The 12,759-nt window shown below is 47.5% G+C and overlaps 1 long non-coding RNA gene across 1 annotated transcript; it reads right to left on the bottom strand.

Annotated features, from left to right (window-relative positions):
- Positions 1–6,229: 6,229 nt before the first annotated feature.
- On the bottom strand, positions 6,230–12,704 carry LOC113614074 (uncharacterized). Its single transcript, XR_003430439.1, has 3 exons — positions 10,861–12,704; positions 10,306–10,418; positions 6,230–6,825 (listed from the first exon to the last, which is right to left on the bottom strand). It is a non-coding gene; the product is annotated as an uncharacterized LOC113614074 (long non-coding RNA).
- Positions 12,705–12,759: the final 55 nt, after the last annotated feature.

Genomic DNA, 12,759 nt, shown 5'->3' with positions numbered 1-12,759 from the left:
GTAATATTTTGATGTATTTTCTTCTAATCATATTTGTAATTAGAATCACACTATGCATCTTATTTTGTAACCTGCTTTTTCCATTTAACACTGTAAAAAATTCACCATATTAAATGGGATATACCATAATTTACTTAATCCATCCACTATAAAATAACCATATATACTTAATCCATCCACTATAAAATAACCGTCTAGAGGGTTAAGTTTTGATATATAGAAGAATGTTATGTTGCAAATCCCTTGTAGGGGGCTCTGTTGGCATTGTTCTCTCTGGGTCTTTTTTTTTTTTTTTTTGGCCATGCCTTGCGGCACACGGGATCTTAGCTCCCTGACCAGGGAGCGAACCTGTGCCCCCTGCAGGGGAAGCCAGAGTCTTAACCACTGGACTGCCAGGGAAGTCCTGAGTCTTTTCCTTTAGGGTACTGATTCTCTCTTCCTCCAAATGACTGGTGGGATTAATGGTTAGCAGAATCTGCCTCCCCCTGACCAGGACACTGGGCTCAAGGCTATAGAATAGACACAGACTCCCTTCCCTTCTGCAATCAGAATTTGAATTCTGAGGGTGACACCCAGGAAGGAAAGCCAGTTGAAGCTGAGTCACCAGCTGGCAGCACCCTGGAGAGACAGCCAGCAGTTTCTGACACTGAGATCCCTAGAGGGGTCAGCGTGTCATCTTTCCCAGGTCAAGTCATCTCACTCCTTACAACCCTGAGTGCTATCAGCGTCTCCTGACAGATCCCTGCTTGCTGAAATTCCTCAGCGCCATGTTTTATTATTTACAAAGATTCCTTCCTGATTCATCTTTCTACCTAAATCTTTGTGCCTGGGTTTATTTCCTTGGATTATACTCCTAGAAGGGAAGTTGCTGTGTCAAAGGGTAGGCACCTTTTAAAGGCACTTTTTGCATGTGACCTAATGTCCTCCAGCAAATCTGTATCAATTCACAAAGAAAGAGGGCACAGAAGGTGAGAGAAAACCGGTACACCCTATGGGGCCAGTACTCCTTGATCCAGAATGAAGCCCAGCCTGACTCTTGCAAATCAACACAAATCTGCCCTCGTGGGGCTTGCGAAACCTCTCAGTTGCCTTCCTACCACTCCCAGTGTAGCATAAGAAGGCCCCTTCCTCGGCAAGGAACACACATTTTAAAAATACAGATTGCCAAATGCTGTGTGGTACCCTGGACTGAATCTTGGGACAGAAAAAAGGACACCAATGGGAAAACTGGTGAAAATGAATAAAGTCTAGAGTTTAGTTAATAATAATATGCTAATATCGGTTTCTTAGTTTTGACAAATGTACCACAACAATGTAAGATGTTAACCTTAGGGATATACAGGAACTCTCTGTACTGTTTTTGCAACTTTTCTGTAAATTGAAAACTATTCCAAAATTAAAAGTTTATTTAAAACTCTATTACACCAATTTATAGTCCCACTAAGAGGGCATAGAAGTGTTAGTCTTACCACGACCTTGCCGACAGCAAGTATTTTTAAAAATTCAGTCCTTCAGCAAATATTTATTAAGTGCCGTCTCTGTGCCAGGCACTATCCTAGGTACTTGGGATCCGTCGTTAAACAAAGCAGACATAGATTGATGCCCTCATGGTGTTGACATTGTAAAGAAAGACAGATACTTTAGTATGTTAGAAGTAACAAGCGCTTTGAACAACAAGGATTTACTGTATAGCACAAGGAACTATATTCAATAGCTTTTAATAAAGTATAATGGAAAAGAATTGAAAAAAGGATACAGATCTATACATATATAACCGAGTCACTTTGCTGTACACCTGAAACTAACACAATATTGTAAATCAACTATACTTCAATTGAAAAGAAAAGAAGTAGGAACTTCCGTGGTGGCGCAGTGGTTAAGAATCTGCCTGCCAATGCAGGGGACACAGGTTCGAGCCCTGGTCTGGGAAGATCTCACATGTCACAGAGCAACTAAGCCTGTGCACCACAAATACTGAGCCCGTGTGCCACAACTGCTGAACCCCGCACACCTAGAGCCCGTGCTCTGCAACAAGAGAAGCCACCGCAATGAGAAGCCCACACACTGCAACTAAAAGTAGCCCCTGCTCGCCACAACTAGAGAAAGCCTGTGCGCAGCAAGGAAGACCCAACGCAGCCAAAAATAAAGAAATTTAAAGAAAAAAAAAAGAAGTAATAAGTACTTTGGAAAAATCAGAATAAGGGACAGCACGGGTGAAGGAGAGGAATAAAGGGTGGGTTACGATTTTCAGTAGGGTGATCAGGAGGCTTCACTGAGGAGGAGGCATCTCGGCAATGACTTGAAGGAGGTGAAGAGGTAAGCCATGTGGATATCTGGAGAAAAGGTTTGAGAGATAAGGTGGAAGGACAGATCGTGTATGGCCTTGTTGGGGTCACACGAGATGTGGCAGAGACCACTAAATGCTCACCCCAAACCCCAATTACTCTGCTACATTCCCCAGCCCCTTGCAGCTAGACGGGTCTATATGAACAGTTTGGACCAATGAAATGTGAGAGGAGGTGTAGTGTGTCACTTCCAGGCTCACAGGCGACAAAAATCCCACATGTGATTTTCTGGTCTTTCTTTCCCTCATCGGTATCTGTGGTCCAGAGAGTGCAGCTACAAGATGCTAAAGCCTCCATTAGCCTGGGTCACTACTGAGTAGCTACATGGAGCAGAACTTCCCCCTACTATCCTATGTGTGACAAGTGTCATGAGCTGAGTCACCAGCTGGTGGCACCCTGGAAAGACAGCCAGGCACTGTCTGGCACTGAGACTTACTATCTTCAGCTACTGAGATTTGGGGGGTGGTCATCACCGCAGCACAACTTAGCCCATCTGGCCTGACACAGAAGGACTTGGCTTTGACTCTGTGTTAACCGAATCCATTGTTCGTTTGAAAACTACAAGCGTCATTGTTTAGTTTTCATTTTTTGATAACTACTGAAATAGCAGATTCTATTTTCTAAGATGGCCATAACAAACTCTCCCAGCCCCCATGCTCTCCTTATCATGGCACCGGCCCTCCTCCCATTGAGGGTTGGCATCTATGTTCCCTTCCCTTGAATCTGGGCAGGCCTAGAACTACACTGAAAGTGAGGCTCTGGGACCTCTAAAGGTAGTCACAAATGATATGGCTTCTGCCCAGTTCTGTTGGAACATTTGTTCTTGGTAGCCTACTGCCATGCTGTGAGGAAGCTAAGGTGACACAGAGGAGTCAAGTGTAGGTTCCAGTTGATGTTCCCAGCTGAGGTCCTAGCTGACAACTAAACATGTGAGGAAGCCTTTGGGAAGACTCCAGCCATTGTCTGTCTGCAACCCCATGAGCGACCCTAAGACAGAACTGCTTGGCTGAGCTCAGGCAAGCCCAGAACCATAATGATAACGATGATGGTGATGAAGGTGATGATGGTGATGATGATGATGATGTTTTAAGCCACTACGTTTTTTGTTGTTTTTTTATAAATTTATTTATTTTATTTATTTTTGGCTGCGTTGGGTCTTTTTTGTCTGGGCTTTCTCTAGTTGCAGCAAGCGGGGGCTACTCTTCATTGCGGTGCGCTGGCTTCTCATTGCAGTGGCTTCTCTTGTTGCGGAGCACGGGCTCTAGGCACATGGGCTTCAGCAGTTGTGGCATGCAGGCTCACTAGTTGTGGCTCACGGGCTCTAGAGCACAGGCTCAGTAGTTGTGGCACACGGGCTTAGTTGCTCTGTGGCATGTGGGATCTTCCCGGACCAGGGCACAAACCCATGTCCCCTGCATTGGCAGGCGGATTCTTAACCACTGCGCCATCAGGAAGTCCCCTAAGCCACCAAGTTGTAGGGTGGTTTGTTACATAGCAATAGATAACTGGAAGAGTGAGGCTGAATATTTTCACTATTCTTACCTAATATATTGAAGTCTTTTTACACCAACATGCCACTCCTTACCAAGCCTGGCTTTTCTCTTTCCAGATAAATATGTGAAAAAGGGTGAGACAATGGATGGAACTACCAGAGATGTCCCTCAAAATGGACTCAGAACAAAAATGTTCTGGGAATAGCTGTTCAGTTAACACACGTAGGTATTCAATAAATAGTTGTTAAATGAATGAATGATCCTATCCATGGGGGGTGGGGAGATGGGAGATGTTGGTCAAAGGGTACAGACCTCTAGTTATAAGAGGAATAAATTCTGGGATCTAATGTACAGCATGGTGACTACAGTTAGCAATACTGTATTCTATACAGTTTTGAAAGTTGCTAGGAGAGTAGATCTTAAATGTTCTCACCACACACACACACACACACACACACACACACACGATAATTATGTGAGGTTTATGGAGGTGTTAACTAACCCTGTTGTGGTAATCATTTTGCAATACATACATGTATCAAATCATCACATTGTACACCTTAAATTTATACAATGTTATATGTCAATTACATCTTAATAAAGACAGAAAAACAATAAGAATGCTGTCCAAACTAACACATTGTAAAACTATACCCCAATAAAAATAAATAAATAAAATAAAATATTAATGCTGTCCACATTTCTGCATCTTGTTTAAATATATTATAATCAACCTAATGAAATGCTTTCATGAAATTCAGATGCATTATACAACATTCCCCAGAAACACCAATCCATTAAATAATTTTATTATAAAAGGCTTACAGCAAAGTTTTACTTTTTCCTTCTCTTCAGTTTCCTTTTCATTAAACAAATAAAATAATGTATATTGTATCTCAATGTAAAAGACTCAAGGAATAGATATGAAGGTAAGCTAAAACATCTGCTACCTATTTTCCCCAGAGGAAAGGTTTATTGATAGTTTGGTATGGATCCCTCCAGCCCTTCTTTATATATATTATTTGCATTTATGTATATGAACTTTTTGTGGCAGAATGTGTTTTCCAAAAATGGCCATGACACCATTTCCCATCCCACATGCTCTTCCAAAACGTTACCACACTCCCTCAGGTGGGGGCTCTGTCCTCTACCCCACAGCCTGGGCAGGCCTCCGGGCCTGTCTCACTAAGGTGTGACAAAAGTGGTGCTAGGTGACACCCAAGTCTTGTCATAAGAAGCAGTATTGATTCCCCTTGGCTGTCTGTGTTAGGACACATACTTCTAGAGCCGTAAGCCACATTGTAAGAAGTCTGGTTACCCTGAAGCCCCCATGCTGGAGAGACCACAAAGATAGACTACAGAGGGAATAGATCATAGCTTTTCTGGACCCCTGCTTGAGTGTGTGTTCCCACCCCATGTGCCAGACATGTGAGGAAGCTCTCACCTTAACCCCTATCAGAGTGTGACAGTGTGAGACCCTGAATGAAAAAGCCACTAACCATTAGCTAATTGATTAATGTACATATACCCATGTATATTATGCTTACTTGCATAAATGACCTACTATTATATAGATTGCTCTGAGACTTGCCTTTTTCACTGAGCAATTTCTGAGACTGATGTGTGTCAGTGGGCTCAGATCCACTCCATGTTTTGTAAGGCTGTGCAGCATTCCATAGCATAGATATTCCGTAACAGGGCATAGAAGATTTTCAAACATCTTTTAGCTGGGGCCTGCCTCTTCAAAGGAAAAGTATTCTTGGAAGCCCACTGTTTAAAACAAGTGAAACAAGCCGCTGGGGCCCAGACAGAGCCTCTCCTCACTACACTCCACGGAGGGAGGGACCGTCCTTGAAAGAACTCCTAGCTTTTGATGACATATTTAAAAATCACTCACCTTGGGACTTCCCTGGCAGTCCAGGGGTTAAGACTCCACCCTTCCACTGCAGGGGGCACTGGTTCAATCCCTGGTGGGGGAATTAAGATCGCACAAGCTGCCCTTGCATGGCCAAAAAAAAAAAAAATTCACTCACCTCATAGAGGGTCCAACAGTAGGTCACAGCAGTGCTTCTTGTCTGTTTTTTATTCTCTTTCTCTTTTTCTAAGGTATAATTGGCATATAACATTATATTAGGTTCAGTTGTACAACATAATGATGATTCTATATTTGTATATATTGTGAAAAGACCAACACAATCCATCACCACACATAGTTCCAATTTTTTTTTTCTTGTGATAAGCGCGTCTCAGTCTTGAATGTACATTCGAATCACCTCTGAATCTTGTTAAATGCAAGTTGTGGGACTTCCCTGGTGGTCCGGTGGTTAAGACCCCACGCTCCCAATGGAGGGGGCATGGGTTCGATCCCTGGTTGGAGAACTAAGACCCCGCATGCTGCACAGCGGGGCCAAAAAAAAAAAGGTTAAAAAAAAAAATGTAAGTTGTGATGAGTAGGTCTGGAGTGGGTCGAGATTCTCAGCAGTTCTTACCGTCTCCCAGGTGATGCCTATGCCCACTTGAGTGGTCAGGGATTAGCAAACCCCAGCTAGCTCCTGATGACCCCTGCTTTCCTCTCTCACCTACCAAAATGGTGGTGGGGGTTCTCTTTCCCTCCTCCTTATTATTATTATTTATTTATTTTGGCTGTGAGGCATGTGGGGTCTTAGTTCCCCAACCAGGGATCAAACCTGCGCCCCCTGCAGTGGGAGCACGGAGTCTTAACCACTGGACCACCAAGGAAGTCCTTCCCTAAAGATTGGAAGCTCCTATTTTCACCTCCAGTCTTTGGCTCCCCTTCTATTCTCCAGAACTCCAGAATTCCTCACAGATCGGGGGCCATGCCACCACAACCATCTGTGCAAATTCCCTCTGCGCTGCTGCGCTGCTGAACTTCACGGGGTGGAAACAGGAAGTTGCTGAACGAATGGGCTGTAGACTTGATTCTCACCTTTCCAGAACTTCAGTTCTCTCATTTCCACTTTAAATATCTGTTTTAGGAGAGAAACGGGTAGAAAACTGGAGTTGGGAATTGTGTTCCCTCTGTCATCTGTCACCATTACTCAGCCTGCTCCAGCAGAGGACCCTTTTTTGGCCCTTTCTCAACACTTTTGCTCCAGACATGACCTTCCCCCACCCCCTGCCATGAGAGAAAGAGAGAAACCTCTAAGATGGTCCACAAACCTCCACCGGGCTTTGAGCATCCTGGTACTATACCAACAGATTTGCACCACTCTGGAATCTGGCCTTGGCTACATGTGACCCTCTCCTTCTGTAGGGGATGGAAGGAGAAGGCCTTTGTAGCAAGGCACCATACATACATTATTTACATTAACTACTGTAATCTCTGCAGTACTTTATGAGTATCACCCTCACGTTATCACTGAGGAAATTGAGGATCAGAAAGGGTCAGTGACTCACCTAAGGTCACACCGCTAGAAATGACTGAGCTGGGATTGGATCTCAGACCTGCCTGACTCAGCATTTTGCCCAGGCTTTCTCTAAACCTGAGCAATTCTGAGGTCCCTGTGTGACCATGCTGGGTCTCTGAGTGCCCTTTTCTCCCTCATTGGCACTTTCAGTCCTGAATTCATGAGGATACAGTCCCAACTACGCCCTGGGGTCTCCCCTCCGTGTGGAGTCCTGGGCCCCTCCAGCGTTCCTGTAACCACGTAGTCAGGGTTCTCTTATTTGGCAACAGTGAAACCATTTTGTCCCTGACCTGACTGGGCACACACAGGCCTGGGTTGGAATCCCACAGCCACCTGTTGTGTGAATACAAACACGTTCCTTAACCTCTCTGAGCTTCAGTTTCATCATGTGTAACATGAGGATGATAACTCTATGTCAGATGGGCTATTGGAGGATGAGAATAGTGCCTCTAATGCCTTTCAGAGTGCTTGGGCATCCAGCAGGAACGAAAACAAAACAAGCTTGTACCTTTTTTATCCTCAATTTTTAAACTTTCTCATGGATCAGGACTAAGGTGGCCTCTCATTGGCCCCTGCGTCTTCGCAGCAACACAGCCCTCCAGGGGCAAGTCAGGAGTGTGTGAGATGGAGCAATTTCCTAGCTCTTACTGAGAGCAGGAGGGGGCTGAAGCACACCCGTTCCCTGTGGAATTTGGGGACCATGCCAGGACAGACCGCAAGCAGTTATTAACCAGTATGTGCAACATGTGTGAGTGGAGAGCGATGGGAGAACCAGAATTTGGCGAGACACCAGCTGGCAGGCTGGCACTCCACACGGGGAGCTGGGTATGGACCATCACGGTGCCCACCCCTCGTCACTTCCCCAGCTCCCTATCACAGGTGCTCAGTAAAACTTGAACGAAGATGCTCTTTGGGGATAGGGGCTCAGCCAATGGGGGAAGCGATAGAAGAATGGTGATGGCCCTGTGTCGACACTGCATGAAGGCCTGAGCTGCTTCCTGATAGACCTGTTAGAGGTTTGGTTGGGTGGGTGACAGGGCTCAAAGGAGAAACAATAGAGTCGTTCCTTTTGATGGTTACCACTGTCAAACTCCAGCCAACTTGAAAATAAATTTAAAGTAATAGAATAAAAATAGTGAAATACTGTGGGGAACTTCAGCTTTGAGAACACTGAGACTTCCAGGATGAGAGAGGGATCCTGCTGCCAGGCTGCCTCTCCTCTGCAGAGCCTCTGTCTGACTGGGAGGCCAGTGCAGGTTCCAGCCAGCCTCTCCTCCCATTCCAGCTCCTGCCAAGCTTCTACCCTCCGGCCTTTGCAGTTCTGCAGAAGCTCCTACCTTTTAGTGGATGGGGCAAATCCTTGACCCCTTCTATCACCCGATGAAAAAATGCTTGACCTGGTCTTTTGTCCCCTACCTCCCGTCCCCACTCCCAACAGCCCTCAACAGATAGTCTGGAGCTTCCCTGGTGGCGCAGTGGTTAAGAATCCACCTACCAATGCAGGGGACACGGGTTCGAGCCCTGGTCCGGGAAGATCCTACATGCCGTGGAGCAACTAAGCCCGCGCGCCACAACTACTGAGCCTGCGCTCTAGAGCCTGGGAGCCACAACTACTGAAGCCTGCGCACCTAGAGCCTGTGCTCTGCAACAGGAGAAGCCACTGTAATGAGAAGCCCGCGCAACGCAACGAAGAGCAGCTTCCGCTCGTCGCAGCTAGAGAAAGCCCGTGCGCAGCAACGAAGACCCAACACAGCCAAAAATAAATTAATTAATTACTTAATTTTTAAAAAGAGATAGTCTGATGAGTACCTCACAGGCAAGCCCACACAAACAATCATAGCATCCTGGAGAAGGACCATACACACACTCATTAACACGTGGAGTGACAAGTACACCTCTCCTCTGTAACCATCATGAGGAGGATGCGAGAGGGAGCCTTGAGCTTTGTCCACTCTGTTCCTTTACTGTCTCCTTGCCTCCCCTGCCCCCTACAAACGGTGCCAGGGCCCCCTCCTATGCCGCCACACAGGTACAGCCTCTGGTTGCTTAGCAACGGCGTGCCTCTTCCCCCTACCTCAGCAACCTCCCCTTGTAGCTCTAGTAGCAGCCACAGCAGGGAGAGCCAGGCTGGACCTGCCAGGAGTTGCTGCTGCTGCTGAAAGGGAATGTGTGGGAACAAGCCCCCAAATAGGCCCAGGTGTGAAACCCAAGGTTCTTTTTTAACACACAGGTCCCACACTGACTCTCGGAAAGTCCTGCCACCCTCCCCTGTCCCTAGCTTCTGCCAGGCTGCTGGTTCCCCCTCCCACACTGGACATCTCACCCCGCTGCTGTGCTTTCTCTGCCCTGGGTCTCTGGATCTTCCCCATGTGGTCTGTTCCCCTCTTGAGGCGCAAGGCCCCTTGTCCTTTGTCATCCTATAACTCCACATCCACATGTGTTTGTCTCTGGGGTCTCAGTGGCTGTCTTAGGCTCTCTTTCAGCCCCTCCTGCTCAGACTGAGTAACTGCCTGTCTCCCCTTCACTAACACCAATCCCCTCACTCCCCACCTCCAAAGACTGGTCACTGGGATGACCCCATGTTGCCCCAGCAACCATGACCACATCCCTTGTTACCACCTTTCCAGGAAAGGTCTGTGGCGGGAGGGGCTTCACCGAAATGGCCCCCAGGGGAATCCTGCTTTCTGCACTCAGCCTGCTCTGGGCTTCAGTTTCAATGGAAACTGACACTGGACTTCTGGCCAACTAGAAGAAGACCGGGTCCAGAAAAGAAAGAAAGTCCTCCCTGCTGCCTTCCCTCCATCCGATCAGCTACAATGTCAGAGTCCCCAAGAGAAGCTCCTGAAGAGACTCAGCGCCTGCAGTGGGCAGGAACCTGCCCCACCCAGAACAGTGCTGCCCAGCCCCCAGCTGATAGAGTGCCCTCCCAGGGCATGGTGTCCACCCCCCTGTCTGTTTCCACCTGACCTGACCTCTTTACCTACACTCCCTGCCACCCCACCTCCCTCAATCCCTTAGGCTTGGGTTTGACAATATTACCTGTGGGTTAAGAACCAGGACTAGGGAGCAGTCAGCAAAGAGATGGCTGAGAGGAAATACTTTGAGTAAAGGGAGACCGGGTGGAGCCCAGGCACGGCAGGGTTGGAGGGATGCTGAAATGAGAGCATGAGGGAGATTTAGGGAGGGAGACCTGGATTCTCCTCTTCTAGCAGAGGAAGCCAGCAAACAGCAGATGGAACTTTCAGGCAGGAGGCTGGACTGAGTGACCTCACCCAAACCCTGTGGTCTGCTGCTTTTGCAACCTGGCGAGTCTCCCAGCTCTCCTGGGTCCCCAAGTAGGAGAGCTTTTTATAGTTCACTCCCCAACTTGGGTTTGAATAATTAAACAAGATGGACAGAAATAGTAGCCGGACAGCTAAGGCGGGTTATTTTGGGGTTTTCTGGAACACAGAGTGCTCCTGGGCGGCACCCTACCCCCGCAGGGGGTGGAGCCAGCATGAAGGCCGATGGGAGATTCCTGTGGGGGAAACCCACCCGCACCCCCCAGGGTTCCTTGGGTTGACAGGTTTGCTCTCAGCCAGAGGAGGGTCTCACCACATCTTCCTGGTCTTCAAGGAAGGAGAGGGGTCTCACTGCCTTCTGCTCATAGCTCCTCCCCTGGCAGGAAGTCCCTTCTGTTGTCTGTCAGCCCTTCTACTTCAGAGATGGTGACAGATATTGAAAATCAGATCGATAAGCAGCTTCAAGACAGGCTGAACCAGGACGAGGTGGCTACTGCTCCTCTGGCCAAGGAGCTGGAATCAGGTGATAGGAGGTCTTGCGTCCCCCTCGCCCTCCACTATAACTGTTGGAAAACTGTGGAGGGAATGAGGGTTGGAATGGGGGATGGGAGGCAGAGCTGGGGAGACGAATTGATGGGGGGACAGACTAGGCTCCAGGGAAGAAAAGGCCAAAGATGGATTAGTGTTGGGGCTGAGAAACTCTGAAGGGGCAAGAAGCTCTCTTCTAGCTCCCTAGTGTCCTGTGTTCCTGGCAGATGCCCAGCCTGGGTTTGCTGGGACAGGGTTCTAGCAGCTGGGGATGGGGAGAGGTGGGGAGGGCCCCTTCAGGTCTCCATTGCAGACCAATCATTTGAGGCTTGTTTGCATAATACTTTTGGTTCAACCACAGAGATTAGGGCCTCACCCCAACTCTACCTTGAGGCTCTACCACAGAGCTTAAAACCTGGGGCCAGAGGGGGCACTTGTAATGTTTTCTCTCTTTGGTAACAACTTCAGGGGTGGGTTTGGAGGTCAGATTTCAGGAAATACTGAAATACTCATTCATTCATGTTTATTCATTCAACAAACATTTTAAAAGCACAAACTGTAAGCCTTGCATTGTGTTGGTGCTGGGAATAAATTAGTATGGCAAGCTCCTTGCTCTCAAGAGGCTTGAAGTTTAGTGGGGGAGATGGCCATCTTAAAACCTGCTCTCCACCATTATTGAGTGCTTACTATGCATTAGATACCATATAGGAACTTCACAAAAATTGTCCCATTTAATCCTCATAACAAATCTGTGGTCTAAGTGGCATTAGCCCCATTTGACAGTTATTAGAACCAAGATGAAGAGATTTGTCCAAAGTCACTCAGCTTGTAAACTATATAAATGGAACTGGAACCTACGTTTATGTGATTCCAAGTTCGGGCTCCTAACCACTGCCCTTGTGGTCGCTAATGCCTGGAAGGAAGATGTAAATTCATTAACGCCGTGGGTGTTCAAAAGAGAGTGAGATTGCCTTTAGCTTCGGGTATGTGCTACGCGTGGCTGGGTGGGGCAATCAGGGAAAGCCTCCTAAAAGAGGTGGCTTTGCATCCTACTCAATTCATTCTACAAATACTTAAATTGAGTATCTACTACGCCCTTGTTGTTGGTGCTGAGGATCCCGAAGTGACCGAAGTCCTTGCGCTGTGGACATGCTGGGCAGGGATAGAGGAAAGGCCGAAATTATAAGTGCGCGAGTCGTAAATGCCAAGTTTCCTTTACCCTCAGAGTTGTTCTGCTCCTCCCGGGTTTCTCTCCCAGAAGCAAATACCCAAACTTCTGGGGAATCTAGAGGAAAGGCCTGTCCGTCCTACTCTGGGAAGTCCTTCCTAACGTCTATCCTGCATTTCTTTCTGTTCCAACAGAGTTCCCCACCTCCCATTTCATTCCTCTTTTTCAAGGCCAAATCTCACAGCACTAACCCGGCAGTCCGAGAGCGTCTGGCCCTTTAAGGCCACCTTCTTCCCCCCACGTGCCGTCTGGTTGGGCTGGCGACGCTGACGCACGCGTGACGTCAATGGCAGCTGGCGGAGTCTGGGCACGAGGAGCGAAGATGGGGTGGGGGTGGGGGGGCAAAAGCGAGAGGGCGGTTCATTTGCATTTAAAGGGTCCACTCCAGGGTTAGCGATCAAGGCTTTAAAGAAATGTGTATTTGGAAAACTTTCCGTCTTGCACTATGGGGCAAGA

The sequence above is a fragment of the Aethalodelphis obliquidens genome, unplaced genomic scaffold (genome assembly GCF_003676395.1).
Source record: "Aethalodelphis obliquidens isolate GAN/ISIS:26980383/991018 unplaced genomic scaffold, ASM367639v1 scaffold90, whole genome shotgun sequence".
In the NCBI taxonomy this organism is placed as follows: domain Eukaryota; kingdom Metazoa; phylum Chordata; class Mammalia; order Artiodactyla; family Delphinidae; genus Aethalodelphis; species Aethalodelphis obliquidens.
Note: the sequence above shows the minus strand (reverse complement) of the source record. Positions and strands in the feature narration are given on the sequence as shown.